The following is a 23,740-nucleotide window of genomic DNA, read 5'->3' as shown; positions in this document are numbered from 1 at the left end:
TAATTCTTGAATTTAAGTATTTTATGTCTTTTAATTTATTTAAATTATTTTCCTCACTGATATGTAAATTCTTTCATCCATGGTCAACTTCAGTATGTTCAAACTGATTCCTAAATTTTAGTGACACATTTTATAAATTTGTAACAGATTGCTTACTTAGTATGACCGTGATTCCAGGCTCATCTTGCTTGTTTCATGGGTTTTGCTTTCACTTTCTTGATAATGGCCAAATAGAGATAAAAATTTCTCAGATGCCCATTTTTGGATTGAGTCTTTGAATTTGGGGGGGCTGATGTTTTTTAATTCTTTATATGTTTTAGATTGGAGTCCTTTGTCTGAAGGACAGTCAGCTAGAATTTTTTTCCAATTTGTGGGTTTTCTTTTTACTCTGCTGTTGATTTCTTTAGACGTGAAAAAACTTTTCAGGAAGATGAGATCCCAGGTGTTGATTCTTTGAAGCATTTCCTGTGCAGTTTGGCTTTTGTTCATGAACTCTGTGCCTACTCCTATCACACACTTCTCAGATAAAGAAATACAAATGGCAAATAAATACATGAGAAAATGTTCAACATCATTAGTCATTTGTGAAATGCAAATTAAAACAATACTGACATTCCATCTTACCCCAGTAAGAATGGCTATTGTTAAGAAATCAACCAATAACAAATGCTGGCGAGGCTGTGGAGAAAAAGGAACTCTTCTCCACTGCTGGTGGGAGTGTAGACTGGTGAAACCACTGTGGAAATCAGTTTGGAGATTCCTCAGTAAACTAGGACTAGAGGTCCCATTCAATCCAGCTATTCCCCTTCTGGGTATTTTCCCAGAAGAACTGAAAACATTGTGTCACAGTGATACACGTGCACCCATATTTATAACAGTGCATCCATCCACTGAGGAATGGATAAAAAAGTTGTGGTATTTTTACATAATGGAATATTACTCTGTTATAAAGAAAGATAATCTTGAGGCTTTTATAGGAAAACAGACAGAACTAGAGACCATACCCATAAGTGAAATAAATCAGACCTGTGTGTGTAAACATCTTATTATCTCACTAGTGTAAGAACTTGAAAGAGTGACTAAAATCTAGGAGACACAATACACATTGTGAAAGGGAAGGAAACTGCTCAAAAGGAAAGAACTGGGATAAGGGAAAAAAGAAAAGAAAGAAGGGGGAAATATATATATACATACCCAGGATAGCTAACATAGTTGTACTACTGATTTTGATTGTTCTATTGAAACGAATGGTTAATGTTTAAGTGTATGATCAACCTTACATGTCTATATTTGTTTATCTGAGTATCCAAATTGATGATATCAATATGTAATACAACAACCATTGTTAATTTCCTATCACCTTGTCTGAGATTCTGTATTGTTTGTATTGCTTTTGTGTTATTTTCTAAGTGTATGTGTGTTTGTTAAGATGGTTTCATTCTTTTATCTTTAAAATTAAAAAATTTTAAAAAAAAGAGATAAAAGTTTCTAATTTTACAAAGTCAAATTTACTCTTTGGGTGCTTACGTGCTATCAACATCTTACGTGCTGTCAATAAAGCTATTGTCCAAGCCAAGGTCACAAAGATTTATTCCTATGTTTTCTTCTAACACTTTATATTTGTTCTTACAATTAATACTTCTAATACTTTACCAATACTTTATTATATACTATAATATACTTCTAATACTTTATTATATAAAGTATTAAAGTATATATAGTACTATAAAGTATGTATATAAAGTATTATAAAGTATAATATAAGGTATATAAAGTATTAGTATACTTCTAATACTTTATTAATACTTCTAATACTTTATATTTGCCCTTACAATTAGGTTAATATACACAAGATAAGTCAACCTATAAAAATAAAAGATTGATTTTGGCTCAGTCTTGGATGCTTCAGTCTGTGACTGATTAACACTGTTGCTTTGGGCCTATATAGCACATCGTGATAGGAGCACTTGGTGAAGCAAAGCCACCAACCACAGGATCAGGAAATAAAGCATAAAAGAGTAAACCATAGGGTGGCAATACCCCCTTTTTCTTAGTTACTTTTCTTGTTGCTGAGACAAAATATCCCACACCCAAAGTTAAAGGAGGTAAGGTTTGTTGGGCTCACAGTTTGTAGCGGTTTCAGTTCATAGTTGGCTGGTTCCAAGACAGGAAGTCATACCAGAGGGGCATCACAGAGAGAAATAATTCATGGCAAGAAGAAGGCAGCAAGCAATAGGCAGCAAGCAACCCATGACCCTCTTTCTATTCCTTTTATTTTATCCAGCCTATCCATCCTTAGAGTGGATGGTGCTCACACCCAGAGTGATGTGCCCTTAATCCTGCCTAGAACTATATCAAACTAATCAGTGGACTAATTTAGTAATTACACACCCTAGATACAGCCACCTCCAAAGAGCCCTACCTTTACCTGCACAAGGCTTTTGGGGGAAACTATCCTTTTTCTAATATTGGTATTATGGTAATATTGGCTTCATGGAAGGAGCTGGACATATTACTGCCTCTTTTTCTATTTTTGGAAAAGATTGTAAAAGATTAGTATTAGTTTTTCCTTAAATATTTATGAGCATTCAGCAGTTTATTTATTTGTACCTTTGCTTTTGTCTGTGAAAAGATTTTTCACAGATGTTTCTGTTTACTTGCTACAGCTATGCAGATTTTCTATTTCTACTTGTTAGATTTAGTTTTCTACAAAATTATCCCTTTCTTTCATATCTAATTCATTGACGTAGTTGTTCTTAGTATTTGCTTTTTCTTTCTGTGAAAAGGTTAGTAATGCCCACTTTTCCATTCTAATTTTAATCATTTGAGTATTTTCTCTTCTTTCATTCCATGTAACTAAAAATTTTTTAATCTTTCAAAAGAATTACTCCCCTTCATTCACTGTTTCCACTGTTTTGCTATTTTTATTTCAATCATTTTCATTTACTTTTCCCTTGTTGCTCACAAAATTCTTTGTATTGATCTTCAAGTTTTATTCTGTGCATCTGTATGGGAATCACTTCCTTGTATGGGATAGGTAACAGTTGTGTCACCTCAAGTAAGAAATGCCCAGTTGGTTGGCTTAGCATAGTTCTGGGTGTGACCGAATGAATTTATTGAAGATGAAAGCCCACCCTGGATGTGAGCGGCACTAAACAATTGGCTTGTAGCCTGAATGGAGTAAAACAGGGAAATAAGAAAGAAGGCTCGCTTCTGTTCCTTTGGAGGAGTTCCAGTCTTACCTTCTTCGTATCTGGACATCCATCTCCTGGCTTCCACCACAGACTCTACCCTTCTGTCTCAGACCTTTGGCTTCCTGATACAGACTTGCACAGGACACTACAGTGAGCTCTAGGTCTTTGATTTTTGACCAGATTCTTTGGCTTTTCAGTGCTCAGACAGCCCTTTTGCACTCTCCCACATCTGACTCTGTAGGCAGTGATTGTAATATATAATATATATATATAATTGTAATATGTAAAATTATATATATGTAATTAAATCTGTTTCTCTAACACAACTGACAAGTTTCTCAGCTTTGTGAACTGACTAATGCTTTTCACTAGATTTAGGAACTAGTGAGAAAGTATTTCTTATTCCTTCTACTGCTTCTTTTTTCTTCTATCCCACCAGTTCATGATTGAATATCCAAATATTAACTTAACATCTGATTCACTGATTCTTTTTTCTACCTGCAGAAAACTTCTGTTGAGTACCTCCAGTGGATTTTAAAATTTCATTTATTGAATCTTTTAACTCCAAACATTTTTATTCTTTCCATTACATTCATAGTCTTTATTTGTATTCTTTATTTGGTGAGACATTTTCCTTCTATTTTCTTTCTATTCTTTAGAAAATTTCCTCTAATTCCTGGAATATATTTATTATAGCTGACTTAATGTCCATATAGTATGTACAATTTGAACATTCTTAGATATAGTTTCTCTTAACAGATATTTTTTCTCTATGAATGAGCCATTCTTCCTGAGTTATTTGCAAATTTAATGCATTTACTTTCAAATCTGGAAATTTTAAAACTACAATTTAGCAACTCTTTAAAAGAAATCTTCTTTCCCAGGATTTATTATCGTTGTTATTGATTGTTATTGTCACTGCTGTTTATTTGTTCTAGCGAGTATTCTTCACTAATTGTTCAAAGCTATTCCTTTTGTTATCCAGGGACCAATGTCATCATTGCCCATTACTTTTATTGTCAGCTAATGATTTAACAAAGAATTACATAAACGTCTTGAAACTAGTATGACTCTTGCCCTTTTCCAAGGATTGCTCTCTGTGTTATTTCAGAACATTATTTTGTGTCAATGCCGCAACATATACCTCAAAACTAATGTTTTAAAATTACACCAGTTTCTTATTTCATACCGTTGTCATCTGAAATCTTACAGTCTCACAAGGCTAAAATTAAGGTGTCATCAGTTCTGTTGTCCTTTACAGAACTTATGGGGGATGACCTATTCTCTTGCTTTTTCCAGCAAGTGACTGCCTGCAATCATTGTCAATGTTTTCTTTTGTCCATCCACAAGGGCAACACCATGAGGAAAAATCTGTCTCAAATCACCTTGCTCCAACTTCCCTTTCTACTCCGTATTCAGTTTTAAGCATTGGTGTGGTTACATTGAGAATATCTTGACAATTTGAGAAAGTCTCCTCATATCAGTGTCCTTAATTTAGTCAATTCTGTAATGTCTCTTTTGCCAACTAGATTAATACATGTGCAGGTTCTATAGATTAGGGCAAACATGGAACTAAATCTCACTACATAAGAACAAGCAGAAATGGCAATTCGTCCCCTTAATGAGGAGAGTTGTTTGGCTGTGGATCATTATCTACTATAGCATAGTGGGAAGAGAAACTTATATATTGACCAAATGAAACTTCTGATTTCACCAAATGCAAAGCACTATATTAGGCCTCATACAACAGCATCCAGTTAGGATGGATACCAGAGGGGAGAAAAAAACCCTGCAAAAGCTCTTAAGAGATCTTTAACTTGCTCTGTTGCATAAGTCTATGATTCCTGCGATATATGCAATACACATGCAAAATGTTTGGGCTACTTATAATCTTTCCCAGTCAGCTATCTTAGATATCAAAACCTACATCTTCAACCTTGAAAACCAGTTACCTATCTCAATAATATAAGGAAGAAAACAAAATAATCATCCAACTGGAATTGTGTAAACTTGTACACACATAAATTGGTGGTAAAGTGAGTATGTAGCTATGGGAACACGTAGTTTTGTATTAAAGTGTAAGTATAAAGTGATTAATGTGACCACTTTAAATTGACAGACACCTTAAACTTGGGAAATGAATGAGACTCTAATGGAAGCATCACTGTTAGAGATGACAGGAAATGTACATTTATGTGATAAATGCATTTTCTAAATATCCAGCCATTAGCTATAGTAGTGTTTTATTTTTAATCTACATATATCATTTCTTTTGTAAACCACTCACATTCCTGTTAATTTCACCACTGCTCTTTCTTTGATGATGTTACTTCTGTGTCCACACTGATGTGATGGATCTTTTGGCATTGGCAGAGCCCATTAATATACCAAAAACAGAGCAGGAATGTGTTGGTGGGGTTCTTTTCAGCTTTTGAGTTGCTAGGCTTTGGCACAGCCATTTAATTATCCATTCAGGTTCACCGAGGTTTTCTTCCAGAGTATGGTGCAACAATATACTAACTTTCTATTTAAATTGCTCAAATTAATCACCTTCCTTCAGTGAACAACCCATTCTCACAAGAATTTAATGCAGTGTATGGACCTTATCCAGTGACCATAAGTAAGGATATCATATTAAAAGCCTAAAAATGTATGTGCCCATGGGTAGTTTTGAATTCATCTTATCTTATATATATTAATTTTTGGAGTTTAACAAATCAATAGAAAAATAACAAAAGAGTTATTTCAATTCCAGTGACTTTAAGCTTTCTAAACTTCAGAGTTATTTCACATATCATAAATTTGAATTCGTCATGAGTGGAGATTAAAACAATGCAATCATTAAAACAATGTAATCAAACAATTAAATCAATGTAAATTTACATTGTTAGTTACTCTTTAAAGGCTACAATTGGCATGGATTAAGACAGCATTCATTTATTATAGATGATAGATAGATAGACAGATAGATAGATACATAGATAGATAGATAGATAGATAGATAGATAGATAGATAGACATTTACTAAATACCTAGAACAGATGGTAAAAATCTGTCTCCATGAAGTCAGGTGTGGTGGTGCAGGCCTCTAATCCCAGCAGTCTGGAAGCTGAGGTAGAAGAACTGGTGTGAGTTTGAGACCAGCCTGCACTACATAGTGAGTTTAAAGCCAATCTGAATTGTAACGCAAAGGGCCCTGGTCCAAGCCCTGAGAACTTGGAATGCTCAAGTTTAAAAGGAAAAATCATCAAAAAATAACTAAGAAAAGAAAAGCCAGTGAATTGAGATTTAAAAATCAGAGAATTTGAGAAAGATGGAAATGTTTTCAATATATTTTTAAAGAATATTCCTATCTTTATCACTAGAGGCAACTGAAAGGAAATCGGCTGTTTGTTGTGCCATCTTCCCTAAGGTTGAAAACAATGCATTATTTGCACTTTGTTTTTCTTGGTAGTGATTATATCAGTGTGTGAGTGCATGTAGAAATGTTCACATGATCTGAGTGCAGGAGTTTAGGTTTCCCCCTTATAAAAGGATGAAAAATGATGAACAGATAAAAAGGGAAGGCAGTCATAGTATCTGAACATTCACAGGGGCCTTTTCCTAATGTTGATCAAACTAAAATAATGGGGAAAAACCAAGTTGTATCATGTACAAGTACAAATTCTCTTTCATGAATATGATCATTTTGTATATCTAAAATGTACCAATAAAATCTAATTTAAAAAATAAAATAAATAAGAAACATAAATTGGACAAGGTAGACAATATTTAAGGGGAGAGAGAGATTATATATGCATATATATACATTTAAATGCGTTATAAATGTGTGGAGAGAATATTTATACAGGTTAACATACATTTTTAAAACAAAAAGGTACAAGCATTAAACGGGTTCATTTTGGTTGCCAATAAATATTTTGTATGAATCAGTGTGATCAACTGTCATGAGAGGAAAAAAATCTAAGCTAAAATGAGAAAGATGAAGGACTCTAGGACTTACTTGGTCTATGGTTTCAGCTTACAGACCTGCAAGAGTCGAATTAGAAATGTCAGAAATATGGAGCACAGAAAAAAAAATGACCATAGCAAACAAACTAACATAGGTCAGATTATAGTTTCTCCACTTTCTAGCCCATACACGTGGTGAATTTGTCTCTGCATGAGTCAGAAAATAAGCTCATATTTGGCACAGACCTGCAATTTATACTTCTAATAATATTGTCAGTACAGTGAGAAACAATATTTTCAACATTTCTAACTAGTTCTGTGATTTGGTGGTTTTAGGACTATTAAATAACTACTGGAGATTACTTTTCACCTATTCACTAAAGAAAAAAGAACCTACTCCCTCTGTCCCAGGAGTTTTTGAGGTTCTGAACCTTACTGCCAAACAAAGCAAATAAGTTTGGGAGCTCCTGATATGTTTGGCCATTATCTGCATAGAAATATTAAATGACAAGAAAAAAATTTTTCTGCCAATTCAGAACCAAAAGAATTGGATCCTTTCTCCAGAGCTGCCACAAACAACGAAATTAAGAGCATCTACTAGATGATTCTTGATGGCCCTTCCAGCATTCAAATGTAGTTTTACAAACTATATATACATATATTTCTATTTATTTCTACCACTACTGTATGATATCTTTTCTCCACTGTTATTATGTAACTCTCCATAAATTCCCTATCCTGATTTCTTGGCAGGTTTTCCTAGGGAAACTTCTTAAACAGCTCTCTGTCATGTCCCAAAGCTTTGACGAACGTTCCTTTAGCTTGAGATCATAAATCCTCCTCACTGCTCCTGGAATTATAGTTCTTAAGCCAATATTATCTTCTTCCTTTGGGGTAGGGTACATGCCTGAATCATTTTATAAGCAACCTTTCTCTTGGCCTCATCCCCATGTAGCAATGTGAATGATATATTACTTCCAGTCTGTGAGGTTTGGACAGGAAATCAGAAGCAGAATCTAGAATCAACCTCCATCTAGTTAAATAACCTCATGAGGTGCAGAAGGAGAAAGTTACCTCAACATTCCTTATCTACTTGAGTTCTGCTTTTCAATTCATCTTTGGGATCTGATACAGAGAATAGATTACAATTAAATAGTAGGACAGGGAGGAAGTGGAAAGAACTTAAAAGGGCACAAAAAAAATGTTTAGGAAAATGGATATATTCCTTATTTTGAGGATGATGATACTGTCACTAGTGGATACTAAGCAAGAACTTATCAAATTGTGTGCAATAAACATATGTGATTGATCATACACCATGTATAACTAAATAAAGTGCTTTCAAAATTTATATAATGAAAATAAATAGAAACATATATAATATAAAGGAAGGGAGGAGAAAGAGTTAAAAGTTAAAATTGACTGCTGGGAACAGATTGAGCTAGTCTGCCTCTTCCATCTTGCTTGGAGCACTGTAGGGTGTAAAGGCCATGAAAGATGTCTGTGAAAGCAAAATCAGTGTCTATGGTAGTCATGAGACCTTATTTTTCTAGATGCTTAATACACAACTGCATTTAAAGTGTAGTTAGAAGAGTTGTAACAGGAAGCACATAATTAATGACAGAGAAATGGCAGACAAATATGCTAGGGGAATTCAGAGTGAATTGTTTGTTGGCGAATCATATTAGGAGATTTTTCCATTCCTTCCTGAGTTAATTATTTAGAAAAGAATTGTCAGTCCTAGTGTTAAGTTAATTACATGAAATAGAAGACCTATTTAAGTCGCATTTGTTAAGATCTTAGAAACATGCCAGTACTGGCTCTTGCTTTGTCCTTTTTACTGGAAGAGGGATTTATTATTAGATAATAAGGATGGCTATGGCTAGTTCAGACAATATAAAGAAGTTTGTGACTATTAGAATAAAATCTTGAAAGTCAGACTTTTGAGAAATATCTGAGAATATCATCAGTACTTTATTTTATTTTTTATTTTAGAAAGAAAAAATAATAACAAAATAACAACAAAGACAAAAACAAAATAACACAAAAACAATGAAAATGATACAGAATTTCAAAACAAGATGATAGGAATTAACAATGGTTTTTAGATTACATAATGTTATCTTCAGCAGAGTTGCTCAGATTACCAGATGTAAGAAAGCAAACTTTATCAAACAAAGAGAATAAAAAGTAACAAAAAAAACATTAGAGATGATACAGAGCTTCACCAATTAAGATGGTAGGAATTAAACAATAGTTGTTATATTGCATGTATATAAGGATAGCTGGGATAATGTCTATTGGTTTATTGATGTCTATTGGTTTATTGAAAGGAAGAGTTAATGCTTAAATTTTTTTCATTAGTACTTTAAAAGTGGGACTAGTGATTAGAAAACATAGTCTGTCTTATTATCCACTACTTCATTTTATGTGCACTCATTCACACAACAGTTTATTAAAAAAATAAGACTCTTGTCTCATTTTTGCATGTCTGAGCATATTCTCCAGTTTTGATGGGGAGTGTTATGCTCAATAAATACGTATCAAGTGAATCAGGATACAGTCCCTTTTAGCCAAAGAAATTTATGTAGTTTGTCAATTCATTAAAATTCAGCAAAAGCCCAAATTTATTAAAATAAAATAATAATAATGTATTTCAAATATGATATGAACACATATCAAAATATATTAATTTCCCAGCTGAACTCACTGCCCAGTTCGGCTCAGGAGTTTTTCTGGCCTTCTTTTCTGTTTGAACCACCACAATACACACAGTATGTACTTTCAGGCTCCAGATTCTTCACAGTGGAATCAAAATTTAAAGTCTTCTGTACATCAAGCCAAATGTGGAACTACTAATATAATACACCTTTCCTTGTTTTAAAAATTCATATTTAATGCTAACTTGATTGTAATTTTTAAACAACTCACATTTATCAAGTTTTCCCAATTCAACTCCTTTTTATAATAAATCTTTCCATTGTAGAATTTCTATCCCATTGCTTTATGAGATATTTAGTTAAAGTCAAAGTTACAATAGCTCATTTAGTTATTATAAGCTACATGAAGGTACAAAACACATCAGCCTTTGTTGATAATCTATGCTCAAGGAGAGGGAAGTAATGTTTTGCATATGAATGAGTAAAATACTGGCAAAAGCAAGAGGCAAAAGATATATAACTGGGGATGCTGTGTACATTAATCCAGCAAGCAAAGAGCGAGGGACAGCCTCTGAGGTGTGAGCTTTGGTTTGCCGCCGGCATCACTCTGTAGGTAACATAAGGGGAATGGAACTGTCATTTCATCTAGCAGATGGTTAGAGTTTCCTAAAATTACAGCACTTTCCAGTATTTATCTCATCAGAGCACTGTGGAAGATTATACTGTTTATCATGTTAGAATAAATGAGCCAGCACAACGGTCCTGGGGGCTCCAGCTGTCCTATTCTCTGCCCAGTAATGCTCAGGACTGAGGGGATCAATAACCCATCAGTAAACACTTGCCACAGGCTGAGAAGCCTTAGTTCAAAACTTTTACTGTTATGACAGCTCATGAAGTGACCCAGATAGCATCACCTGCTGCACTCCCACTTTCCTGTGGACAGTGAAGTACTGTGATAGTCTTACCAGGGTCCTTTGCCTACTGGCAACTGATGGCATGCTGGCTGATCCCATCAGTAAAGCAATGGTAATGTCTCCCTCTACAAATATGTGAACCCAATGGAAAAACCATCCCTGACTTCCTCAGTGCTATACTTTCTGCCAGCACCCTTGCTCATTTGTTGTGATTTCCTAATATGCCAAGGAGGAGGATCCTTCTCTATGACTCATTCAGGGGTGTCCACAGCAGAACTGCTGGAGTTCCTAATGCTGCAACTCTCCAGTGAGAGTTATCTTCTGATTCGCCTACGTCCTGCTCCAAGAAGCATCCCCTTCAGGCGAGTAATAGCACCTGGAGGATGCCTGGATCATCACTCTTCTCCAGGGCCCGGTGTTTAGTCTTGGACTCTTCATTCCAACTTTCCTTTACTGGAGACTTGCTCTTAATCAAGATGGATTCTCTAAGTCCATCAGGTGCATTTCTTTTCCAATTTTCCATTAACAAAAGAAAAGAAAAGGACTCAATTTTCAATTAATCTGAAAAGGAGATATTGTTTACCTGAGCCAGAAGGCTGACAATGCAGAGAGATAAGCAAATAGATCATATAGATACCCAGAACACAGGGCCAGTATGACTTGAATTTGGATGCCGGTAGAAGCACGGAAGCCAGATTTTGACTTGAGGCATTATGATGAATGCTGGTACCATGAAATGAGATAAATGGGAGAAAAAATAAAACAGAATGAAAAATCGGTTTAAATGACAGGCTGACTATACTGAAATCTAAAATCTCTATGTAAAAGTGTAATGTATGCCTGATATTTGAAATAAAAAATGCTTTAATTAAGGTGCTGACATAAAAGTAGGAACTGAAGCCATGAGATTAGATCACTCAAGGAAGTCTTGATATTATGTTAAAAAGTGCTTTTCATGTTCCCTAAATAATACCACAATTTAAGGAATTTAATAATTTACAGAGACAAATGAATGGGGAAAATAGCCTTAAGGGGAAAGGTAAGAAAAACCAGAGGTATGTTAAAGAACCCAAATTTAAAGTACCTTTGAAAGATAGTGGTTAAGGCCCTCCGCCAGACCTTCTTCCCCCAACAGAGATCCAAAAGCAAAAAATAGACCTATTTGGAAGAGATGCATTTAGAAGATGCCACCCGCTTTTGTCCAAAGGAAGAAAGAGAAAGTGAACAAACATCTTTCAGTGATCAAACTCCCAGGCAAGACCAGAAAGGGGGCTTTTGCGGCTCCTTCCTTAAGCTCTTAAAAAGAAGTCCCATGGGTCAGAATACAGGGAAAAACTAATGAGAACCCCTCAATGGGTCCTTCACCTACCAAACAAGATTTCTTCAGAAGCCCACTTGCTCTTGAAAATGACCTTGACCAAGGAACGCCTGTGTAAAACATACTTAAAGTTGTATTCTGAAGTTATAGCTTGTGTATATCTGTGCAGGAATACACACACACACACACACACACACACACACACATTGATGTATAAATCCCTGAAGAAAACTAATATAAATACATATGAAACTAAATCAACATACAAGACATTGAATAAATGAAGATTAGTCTATGGTTAAGACCTGACTTTTTGAACTTCAACACTTGGGAAAAGGGAAACGAAGACTTTTCACATCATTACAGAAACACACAATAAATTTGGAGGAAAAATAAATGTTTATAAAAACAAAAAATAAATGAAAAAGACAAAGATAGTGGTCAAGAACATCCAGTGCCACTGAATATGCACACTGAATTCAATCCCTTAGCGGGTCACTGATTACCTTTCAAGAGGAGATAGAGTGGAGAGATAAGAATAGCACTGACTTTACCTCCCAAGTCTAAAACAAATGAGGGGATGAAGATGAAGCAGCCTACAGGAGAGACCTGCAGAAGCAGCAGTCTTCTTACAGTAGAATCAGCACTAAATTGGATGCAATAGAAAAAACAATGAAGAGACAAAAGATTTATCTTTACCATGCATCAAGGATACTACGTAGAGTCCAGGGTGAGAATGTCTAGGCAGAAAGGGAGATCAATTCTCAGAAGAATCAGAACAAGAACCTCTATGTGGAAGAATCAGAGGTTAAAAATGTGAGCAATAAAAATAGAACAACTGGTAAAATAAAACAGTGTGTTTGACTATCCACAAGCTTTCTGAGTATATAATCCATAGGAAAATTTAGGTGAATTGGGGTGTAGAAAATAAAAGGCAGGGCCGAGGGGTCCCCAGAAGTTTCAGAATAAGTTTCCCATGTCCTGATTGGACACTCTGCTAAGAGGGTGCTAGTTCTGGTGCTTAAACCATCAGAGGAATGATTTTGCACATGATTCACACTCACACTGGAAAACATCGGCAGCTTTTGATGGTGGAGATGTTGTGTTGTGAAACCAGGCAGAGAGGATCCTAATGATTTGCAGAAGACTTTGGGAAGAGGCCCTGAGTTCCAGACTTCTGGAACAAAGGTACCTGAATAGCAGAAATTGGTCTTTCCTAGGATCTTGCAGTTATTTCCTCAATTCTTCATCTCAGTCACCAATCACCTGTAAGCCATTCTCTTCAACTGTTCTAGTAATCTTTCTAAAATGAGAGGCTGGGGATTTAGCTCAGCGGCACAGCACCTGCCTGGCAAGCACAAGGTCGTGAGTTTGATTCCCGGTACTGGAAAAAAAAAAAGAAAGAAAGAAAAGATTACTCTTTCTAAAATGTAAACATGATGGTATCAGTTACCCAGTTTGGGGGCAATAAACCACTCTAAATGCACTGCCTAAAGTAATTTATTTTGTTCATGAATGCAGAGGAGATAATTTGAGATAGGTTAGATCTGATAGTTCTTTCACTGGTCTCAGCTGGACTCCCTTGAATATTTTCTGCCTGCTGGACACTGGTGGGTTTATTTCAATGCCTTGCAACTAGGTGGCCATCATCTAAAGCTGGCTACTTCGTGTAGATCTTGTCTGGAATGACTGGCCCATCTGAGGCTCTTTTTCTTCCAGGTCTACTTATTGTATATCTGTCCTTTCAAGAAAAAGGTTAGGTTTTCTTTCTTCATGAAGCCTTAACTGACTCTGAAAACCAGTTATTTGTACCAACTCTCAAGGCTTCCACAGTCAATCCATTACACACACACATCTGATAGCAATTATTTCACTGTATTATCATTACTAATAAAATGCATACATCCTCATCAATATGTTGAGGACAGAGTCTTTCTCTTCACAGAGAATTTACCTACCATAGTGCTTATGCACATCACAGAGACCCTCAATAATATGTTCTCAGTAAAGGAAAATCTTGCTGCATGGTTTTCTGTCATATCCTTCTCCAAGATTCAGGACTGAAAAGAGACCACTTTTGGAATTTTATCCCCTAAAACTAGCCTGAAGTTCTCCTGAATTCAGCTACCATGTTGAGCAGGCCACTTCTCTTGATTATACAAGGGGAATCTGTAAAATACAGAACAGGCTCATCTAAAGTATATTAGCAACACTGGCAGATTTTATTTACAGTCCTGAATCAAAACCAATTCAGTTCTTTGGATCAATTTAAGTTAGAACATAAATAAGTAAACGATGAAGACTCATTTGCCAGAAGAACAAAAGTGTGTATGAACTGCCACATACTTCATGAAAGCAAAGGCGGATGAGAAATGCTGAGACCACATTGTGATAAAAGGGTCTAAGCCAGACTGTGTGGCTTAAGGAAACGGTAACCAACATGTCATTTTGTAAAGTCTGAGAAAATTCATGCTCTGGTTGGACTGCAGTCAGGTGGTATAAAATAATAAGTTATCCCTCTGCCAAGGAACCCCAGTCCTCTACTCATCCAGCGCACAATCTCCCCACTACCAGTTCTTACATAAGGAACAAACGGTAATTCCTGAACACCATGTAAGTTTTGATAGTTATAAAGTCAGTTGAGGCCATTATAATTTCTACATTTAGAAAATAAAAATTACTTTATTTTTATTTAACTTTCTACAGTTTTTATGTTTCATTCGTACATAATCTCTTTGAGAAATGGTGCTGGGAAAACTAGATATCCATGAAAGTTTTTAAAAATTGAAGTGAATTTGCATGAGCTCTTCTGCCTCTATCTTCAGGAGTTTAGAGCTTACCCTGAAATGGGCCAGTGCCTGACATGTGGTAGTCTCTTTCCACAAACTGGAACATTTTATTAGTTAGGCTCTCTGGGAACTCATTTTTGCCCTCTTGTACCAAGTCACTTACTTAGTTCATCTCTTGCTTGTGGAGTATGTTAATGAGTGGGAGCATATTACTATTTTGTAATTATAATTCTAGCACATTATACTAGATTATCCTCCTAAATGGCAGCTTTTCCATCTTGAATGTATGTGAGAAATGGCCTTTCTTCAGTATATCTAGAAAACATTAGACACAAAGAGGACTCTAGCTATTGAGTAACTGAGGAAACTTCTGATCTGTAGAAGAAAAACTCCTATGAAAGAAGAAGTTAGTCACAATATTAACATAAAAACAAAAAGCCTCCATCATTGGAAGAGATGGAAAGTGGATCTGTTCCATGAGCCAAAGCCTTACGACTCATGATTCTGACTTCCAAAGTAGAAAATTTAAAAATTTTCCAATCTCTACTGAGCCAACAAAGGAGTCTCGCAACTCCCATTACAAAGCATGATCCTACAGGACAATCTATGCTATGCCTTTTACATCACGAAGACTCACATCTTCAGTGGTGGTACCTGTCAGGCTCCTCAGTAGGTGTTAGCTGGGATCCCTGGGATGGGTGGGCTCCTCCCTCTCTAAACGGCTTCCTCATAACCATGGCTGCTAGGGTCCCAAAAAGAGCATTCCAAGAGACAAACTCACACACACACACACACAGAGAGAGAGAGAGAGAGAGAGAGAAAGAGAGAGAGAGAGAGAAAGATAATGGCATGGCAAAGAAGAAAATCAGATAAGAAAAACTATAATCCTGTCTCTATAGCTATCCATGAAGATATTCTTGTTTTTCTAACTCACTTCTCATAATTATGTTTTTATTACTAGCTGGTTAGAGTTTTCTTAGTGGGGTAACCAAAATGTAATTCAAAAAGGATCTGCCTGCATAAAATTAATTTATTCCACTTGACAAGACAGTACACTAGGAGGCAGCCAACTTATCAGTGAGTTCCACTCCTGTCCTGTACCTGCTTCTGCATGATGTTTCATACCGGAATTAATCACTTTTATTGTCTAGACCAGTCATTGGAGCCAATACAATAATTCTCATTTTTGGCTGATAATTCAGTGGTTTGAGGCTTCCAGATGAGTAAGGATGAATCTTGTCTTCTAATTCAACACAAAACTTTCTGTACTATCTTGTGGAAACATTCCTCCCTAGTAAAACATATCATTTTAGGGACAGAAAAGAAAACATTTCTAGCACATAGTTAGATGTCACTGAGGATATGTCAGCTTAATTCCACTTACTAGTCCCTCAATTCTAGGAGATAGATTTGTTACTGTTTCAAAGCATGGGGTAACAAAAGTATCCTAGAAGCAAACTCATAACTACCTCTCACCAGACAATGATATTTTTTTCATCACTTCATCAGTTTCAAAGAGCAACAGCTAGTAGATCATGGACTATATGGGGAAAACAGTGAATTGGAGAGGCACTGCCTAGTAAAGTGAGGCCTTTTGCCAGGAGCAAAGTTGTGTACAATTCCATAATGGTGTAAAAGGAAAAGAGAAAGTTCATGATTAGCAAGCAAATCACTGTGCATAAATATCTGTTCTACACAGACGAAAATCTCAATATAACCAAGCTGTGATTGTATCTGTAAGTGAGGGGGATCTTCTCCACTTGCTTACTGAAAAGTTTTTCCACTAGAGGCCCTATCAGCTTTTACATGGAATTCAAATAGTCTTACATCTGCACAAATTCACTATGTTTTTACTTCTTTTCATTCTTTTATTTTCTTCAATCTCCCATCAAACTATTACTCATAGCCTATAAGTATCATAGCTATTAAATTCAGGCCATTTCTAAATCCTGGCCTTATATAATCCTCAGGGTTCTGCTCAGTGGGAAGATTTTCTTTTTCATTTTCATTCATGGGCGACCTGATGCCTGATACCATGCTGCAGTGTTACACTCTCAATCACACCAGGCCCACTGCTCCGAGGAAATTCTTCTCAAAAGTAAAAGTGTAAATTGAGAGAAAGTTACTGCAACAATATGAAAACCTCTGAGCCACATGCACAGTATGTGTCTTCAAGGCCTATTATGGGGCCTAATACTGTTAACACTAAGTTGATAGTTTTCTATATGTGGAGGAATTTGGCCTTTACTTTCTGTGAGGCATGTATCTTCCCAAAGTGAAAATATAAATGCATCTGGCAGTCTCTACTTTGGGGAAAGGAAAAAAAAAGTTTATCAGCTTACTACCTGCGTACAAAGAGGTAGATACCATATTTGCCCCCATTTAGAACAAACCTCTGCATTGTCTCCACAAACTGCAGCTGCTAAAGTGCAACCATCTGATTAAGCTTCCAACAACCCACTACTATTCTCAAGGTCCATATTTGACCCTTGTAAAAATAGACAACATGGCATATTAAAAAGTTCTCATTACTCCTGTTTCTTTCCACTCTGAAAGCAGCAATGGTATTTGTATGTCCCTTAGGCATGCTAATTATTACTGAGAGGTAGACAAAGGTTTTCACTTTATCTTACTTATCATAACAGGTCTGGCTGTCTAGGGAAGGAAATAGAGTAGATTCTGCCTGGGATCAGGCATATTCTTTCTTTGTTCACTTGAGTGCAAAGGTAATAGCCACAGGGAGAGATCAGTGTCCCACAAGGCCTGGTGTCAGGCAGACAAACCAACACTCTTTTTATGTGTCCTAGGTATCCAGAAACTAGAGCTAACACATGTCTACTATGACAACAACAAAAAAAATTTGGACGCTCTTGTATTGCCTTCCGTTGTGTGCCAACGAAAGGCATTTCAGCTGTGAACAAAGACCCTCAAAGAAGACCAGGACCCCAATCAGTGCTTGTTGTGCTATCAAAGATTCCATCTTCATGAGTACAGTCTGTTTCCTTTTTATCCATGGGCCCTGGGTATGTGAACTGACTTAAGTATGGAAATGTGTATACATTTATGGCTCAATAAGTGAATCAAGTCATACTTCCATTTGCCACACCTGGAAATTTTCCAGTAACACAAATCATACGAAAATATTGTAGGTTTTTAAATTATTTTAGTCCTAGGAATCCCTAATTGACAGGCAATGCCAAGGACCATAAGTAGACCAGCCACTGTGGTCACCAGGAAACCCCTGCAGGTTATTCCAATAACTTGGCTCCCAGAAGTCTGGCTAGTTGGCAGCTGCTACCTGAGATCCTATGATCTCCATTCATGTCAGAGAACCTACTTCAACCACAATGTTTCCACTGTGTCTAGTTTAGAGAAGACAGGCACAGAGTGATTTTAAAGAGTGCTTGTACTCTCCCAAACCTTGGAGAAAGCAGTATATTCTAGTCCCTCTTAGGGGATATGATTTGGGGGTGGATGGGCAGAGTACATATAACTAACCCTTTCAGTATCCTCATTTCCATAAGTCATTGTATTTGGTTCCCTACCAATTCTCACATTAAAATCACCTAAACATTTTTTAAAGTATCAACGTATGCTTTCCCACTCTTAAACATGTCATGTGATCAGTCTGGGTTTGCATGAGGTATTGCTGTTCTTCAAATAATCTGAGGGATCCGAATATACACCCAGAATTCAGAACCACATCTTTCACCTTTATGTGGGTCTGTAGCCTGTAAGCACACTTGAGAGTAAGTTCGAAAATAATCAGGGGGCACAACCGCAAGTAAAATCATCAAAATTTGATTGTATTAAGCAGTCAGTGATATCTAGCGCAAGTTAGTGAATGACAGAATTATAATGAAAGCCGCAGAACCTGGCTTGCGAAAAAGCACAAATAATGAAGAGGTGTCAGCCAAATGAGTGTAAAACTTTGTCACAAAACAAGCCTGGTATGGGCACGGCCTGCTCCGCTCCAGTTGGTCTTGAGTGCTGGCAGCTACTGTTGTCCCACTCTGCCTGCTGCTCTTGCACACTGCCAGGAAGCCCTAACTACTGTGTTTTCCAGTGTCCTGGTCCTACCATTAGACCACGATTCCTCACAGGACACCCACGACTCCCTCAGCCTATCTCCTAGGTCTAATCTAGTTGCCAAAAGAGGAAGAAATACCTGCCCTTTTCAGCTTCTTTTTGCAAGATATTCTCAGAATCTCACAAGATTCAAAATAAATAAAATATAAAAAGAGACTTCAGCTCCTTTGCAACGAAGACATGAGGCACAATGTGCCCTCTATACCGATATGTCCTATGTCCTTGCATTCAACCAAACATGTTTGGGAAATGTTGGGGAAAAAATTGCCTCTGTGCTGAATTATATAAATACTTTTTCTATTTTTCCCAAAGCAAAAGAGTATAACAATTACTTATACAACATTTACATCATGCTAAGTATTAAAGCAATCTGAAGATAATTTAAATTATTTAAAAGTTTGTACATAGGTTCTATATAAACATTGCACTATTTTATATAAAGCACGTGAGCATATGTGAATTTTGGTATCTGCAAGGGATCCTAAAACTAATCCTCCATGAATAGTGAGGGTTGAATGTGTTTCCCATATCATTCCCTAGACTTATACTCAAACATCAGTTATATAACATGATGAGTTCAAAAAAGCTACAAGTAGGAAATCTTGAAATTTATTTCATTACAGTGTTAACCATTATAGTTAGAAGTCTTCCTAAATTAAATTATACATTTCCACACTTGCAATAGACACAAAGCAAAATCTAAACTTGTGCTATTAAAATCATTAGGAACGGCAACTGGTAATGTAGGATATGAAGCAATCATTACTGAGATTCTGAAAGCCTTCTGTGACTGTTCAAAATCCCGGAAGTTATACTGCTCTGGGTTTTACACATTTTCTTTTCAGCATCTCAGTTCTCAATTGGCCCCAAGAAGTTGAAGATCTTGTGCGGTCTGAGCTGAGGTATTTTCTGGGATTAAAGTATATAAACTCACCTGGCTGCGATTTGGCACGCTCAGGGAGCAAGCAGGTATGTTTACTGCAGTACCTTCCAGCTATCCGAGAGGCATATGATGTCCCCATGCACAAATAAGAGGGGAGAGTTTTCTTCTGTAGGGTTCTGTGAGAGGCGCATTACAGATATTATCTCATTGGACCTTCACAACAACCCTCTTGGAAGAGGTTTGACAGAAGAGAAAAACTGAAGTTCAGAGACCCTGTGATGTCTTAAGAGATGGGGTTTAATTTCCTTTGTGTAATTCTTGGCTGGACTTTGTTTCCCTCAGTGAAAGAGATTTTCTGGAATTTCTAACACTAAGTCAGACAAAACTTGGGGACTCCTGCCTCAGTCCTCTAGCACTCAGAAAATTCAGCCTCCTCCATGAAGTTTCTCGGAGACTGTGATGTTGCATCATCAGGTGTCCGTGTGTTGATCCACAGATCGGGCTCAACCCAGCCTTCTAGCCATTCCACCCTGGTGGCAGACAGGGAATGAGTCAACCTGGCCACCCAGATGGTCCACGACCTGAGTGCCCTTCAGAGACAGTCAATGCTGCATGGAGCCCAGGTTCCCCAAGCAGCACCCACTCAATCTCCCAACTCTCAAAATTCATGAGAAAAAATTAAAAAGTTGATAATTTTTCACACAACAGTAGATAATGATGAAAGACACAAAATACATTGAATGGTCCCATTAGCTAACTTGTATTCAAATCAGAATTCAAACTCAGTTTCTTTCTATGTCAAGGCCTATAGTCTTACCTGTACCTCCAGTGACAGGCTAAGATATCTGTACTTTAAATATATTTATATTTCAACCTTGGCAAAATATCTATAGTTTTAATATCTGACTTTTTTGTATAACTCTTACAGTTTAAAAATATTTCCCGAGGGCCTGGGGATTTAGTTCAGGGGCACAGCCCCTGCCTGGCAAGCGCAAGGTCGTGAGATCGATCCCTGGTACCAGAAAAAAAAAACCCAAAAAAAGGAAAAAAAAAATTTCCCGATTCCTTAATTATTTCTGTTATTCTTATAATAATTTGTTAAATGCAGTCTTACTTCTATTTTATAAGACAGAAGTCTACAAAAAATTGAAACTGCCTCAAGGATGGGTTATTTGACTCTAAGATGGATCCTATTACCATTAAATTAAAATACTTTTCATCTATTCCATACTTGGTCCTTTCTAATGAAATTTTTAAAGACAAAATAATCTATCTTCAGTGTGGATTCCAGTAGAGGGCTTAATGTTATTGCTATCTTCATGCCAAAACAAAACTTTGGGATGAGAAAGCAGAAATTTATGCCAAGGAAATTAATGTTGCTGCTTTAAGTTCCAATATTTAAAGATTTATAGGATCCCATTTTTCTAAAGTTGTCCCTTTCTGTAGTAAAGAGTTCTATCTTGCTAATAGGTAGAGTCGCTCCCAAAGTACTTCTTACAGCAAAATGTTCACTATTCTCCTCAAATTCTCATTTATAAGATTGGTCCTACTTGCCTAAAAACTATACAATCACTAAATGAGTTAAATAAGTATAAAGAACATTTCTTTAGAGCTTTACATTATATATCTTTCACTCTTTTCAATAGCTTTTTTAAACATCTTCTTTTAAGGTATCAATTACTATAAAACTTTGTGAAAAAATAAATTCTAAATAAATAATGATAATAATGGGCTTTCATTTATAACTTAAAATCCTACCTCCTGTGTAGCTAACAAATATGTTCAATCTCCATGTAGAATTAAAATCTACTCAAAACTTATTGTCATTCAGTAAGCAATATACCGACAATATGATAAACAGATCTAGAATGTATGCAGGTAAAGAAATATAAAGCACAATCATAAAATGGTTAAAAAAATTTTTTGGCATTTCCTAGGTAATTAACAAAGACGATACCTAGAAGTTATAATGAATACTTTCCCGAGAATGATAAAGTCAGTTTGATTGAAGTAAATTTCTACATTATAGGTGTAGAGTCGGGAAATAAGGCCATATAAAAAGTGCAGGTTACAAAGCAACTGTCCGTTGTGTAAGATGCCGAGTACTCATATACCTTTTTAACCTGACAAGATTTGCTGAATAATATGATGGTAATCAGTATTAATTCTTGGACCTGAGAAATCAACAGTTACTCATTTTTAATTGGAAATTTTCTCTTTAAACTTTCCTTCTTTTTTATACATATTAAATTTTGGGCCACATCATCTACCTCAATTAAATATATACTTTTCTAAACCAATTTGGACCATGACCAGGGAAATATAGATTTCATTATGGAACCTAAATGTGGATTTCTCTCATTTTTCAGAGTGCCACGCAGTAATTTCAATAATGCTCTTTACCCTGGACAAGAAACTTTTTATATACTCATAAGTACAGACATCAGCAAAAATATTGTGATAAATTGAAATAGAGGATAGTATTAAAACTGTAGCTACTCACTTCACTTCTTACATTTGTTTTTCATTGCCATATATTTAATTATGTTATGCTAATGCATTTTCAAATGCAAATTAGAGATCTGGTTTTGACTATGTCAAAAATATTCAAGTGTCTATCCTCTGATTACTAAAAGGAAATTCCTATACATTTAGTCCTGAACAATTCCTTTAATGACTAAAGGATAGAAATGAAGTGGGGGAAATTCATGGAAAATAAAAATTAAGATACCATAAGAGTTCTAATTAAGAAAACAAACTGTAAAATAAGAATAAAAATTTTACTGTTTTGAACTTGCAAAAAAAAAAAAAGAAAAGAAGATAATACATTCATCTATAAGCCCACACTTTCAACTTGCTGTTGGATACACTAAAGCTTTGAAACACTCACTTTCTGGAAGTTACAAAGCAGACATTTCTTAAGGTTTTAAGCACTGGTTGTTCTCAAATACATTTAAAGATTATTTGTACATACTTACTAAGCATAAAAATTCTTTATAAAGTATCAGTTGACTTTCCCCCATCTTTTCCACTTGCTGTTTTGTGTTTATCAAAACAATACATGCATAAAATTAGAGTGTTAAATAATTTGTGTCCCACTCCCACTCACCCACTCCCATTCTTCCAAAGATAAGTTCAAACTGTTACATTTTGTAGTTCTTCAGGGATCCTTGACTCCGTCAATAATATTGTCAGTATTTATCATCATTATATGTTCATTATATGTTCAACTCCTACTATACACACACATATGCACACATGCACACACATGCACTCAAAAATTTTAGCTCTTTCACAAACCACACATCTGTATCACCCATGCCTTGCTCTTGGGGTTATTATATATCTACTTTTATTTCCTCTATCATATTCATGTTCCTTTAATATTTAGTACACAAACACACATTGTTAGTCTTAATTTAAACTTAGAAAACTATATCATTCTCATCTATTTTCTCACTTGTTTCCCTTCCATCTTCAACTTTATTATCTGAACCTTTATTATCATGAAGTTTTAAGGTTGATAGTGTACCCTCCCATGTGCTTCCTATATGTTGATTTATTATGTGGGTATGAATACAATAGCATTTGTATTATTCATAATACATAAAAGTTTTTTACTTCAATATACACAGGGTATTCTTGTTAATATTGTCTTCTCATGTAACTTTTATGTACATGCTTTACTTTTTCTAAAATCTTCAGTATTCTTTACTGTTTTCTTTTATTCTTTGCCATTGTCATGTCCTTTGATTTATTTACCTTAATATACCACTCTAATACCTCTTCAGTGCACCTTTTAATCTGATACCTGCTGAAAACCTCAATTTCCCTGTCCAAACCAAGTGAAGACCCACTCACTTGTAGATTCAGTAAAATCTGGAGTCATCACCTGGTTCATCAAAATTTGTTCTAAATTCATTTCCTAATTCATATGTACAT

The sequence above is a fragment of the Chinchilla lanigera genome, unplaced genomic scaffold, assembly GCF_000276665.1.
Source record: "Chinchilla lanigera isolate Chin_1 unplaced genomic scaffold, ChiLan1.0 scaffold00006, whole genome shotgun sequence".
Taxonomy (NCBI): Eukaryota; Metazoa; Chordata; class Mammalia; order Rodentia; family Chinchillidae; genus Chinchilla; species Chinchilla lanigera.
Note: the sequence above shows the minus strand (reverse complement) of the source record.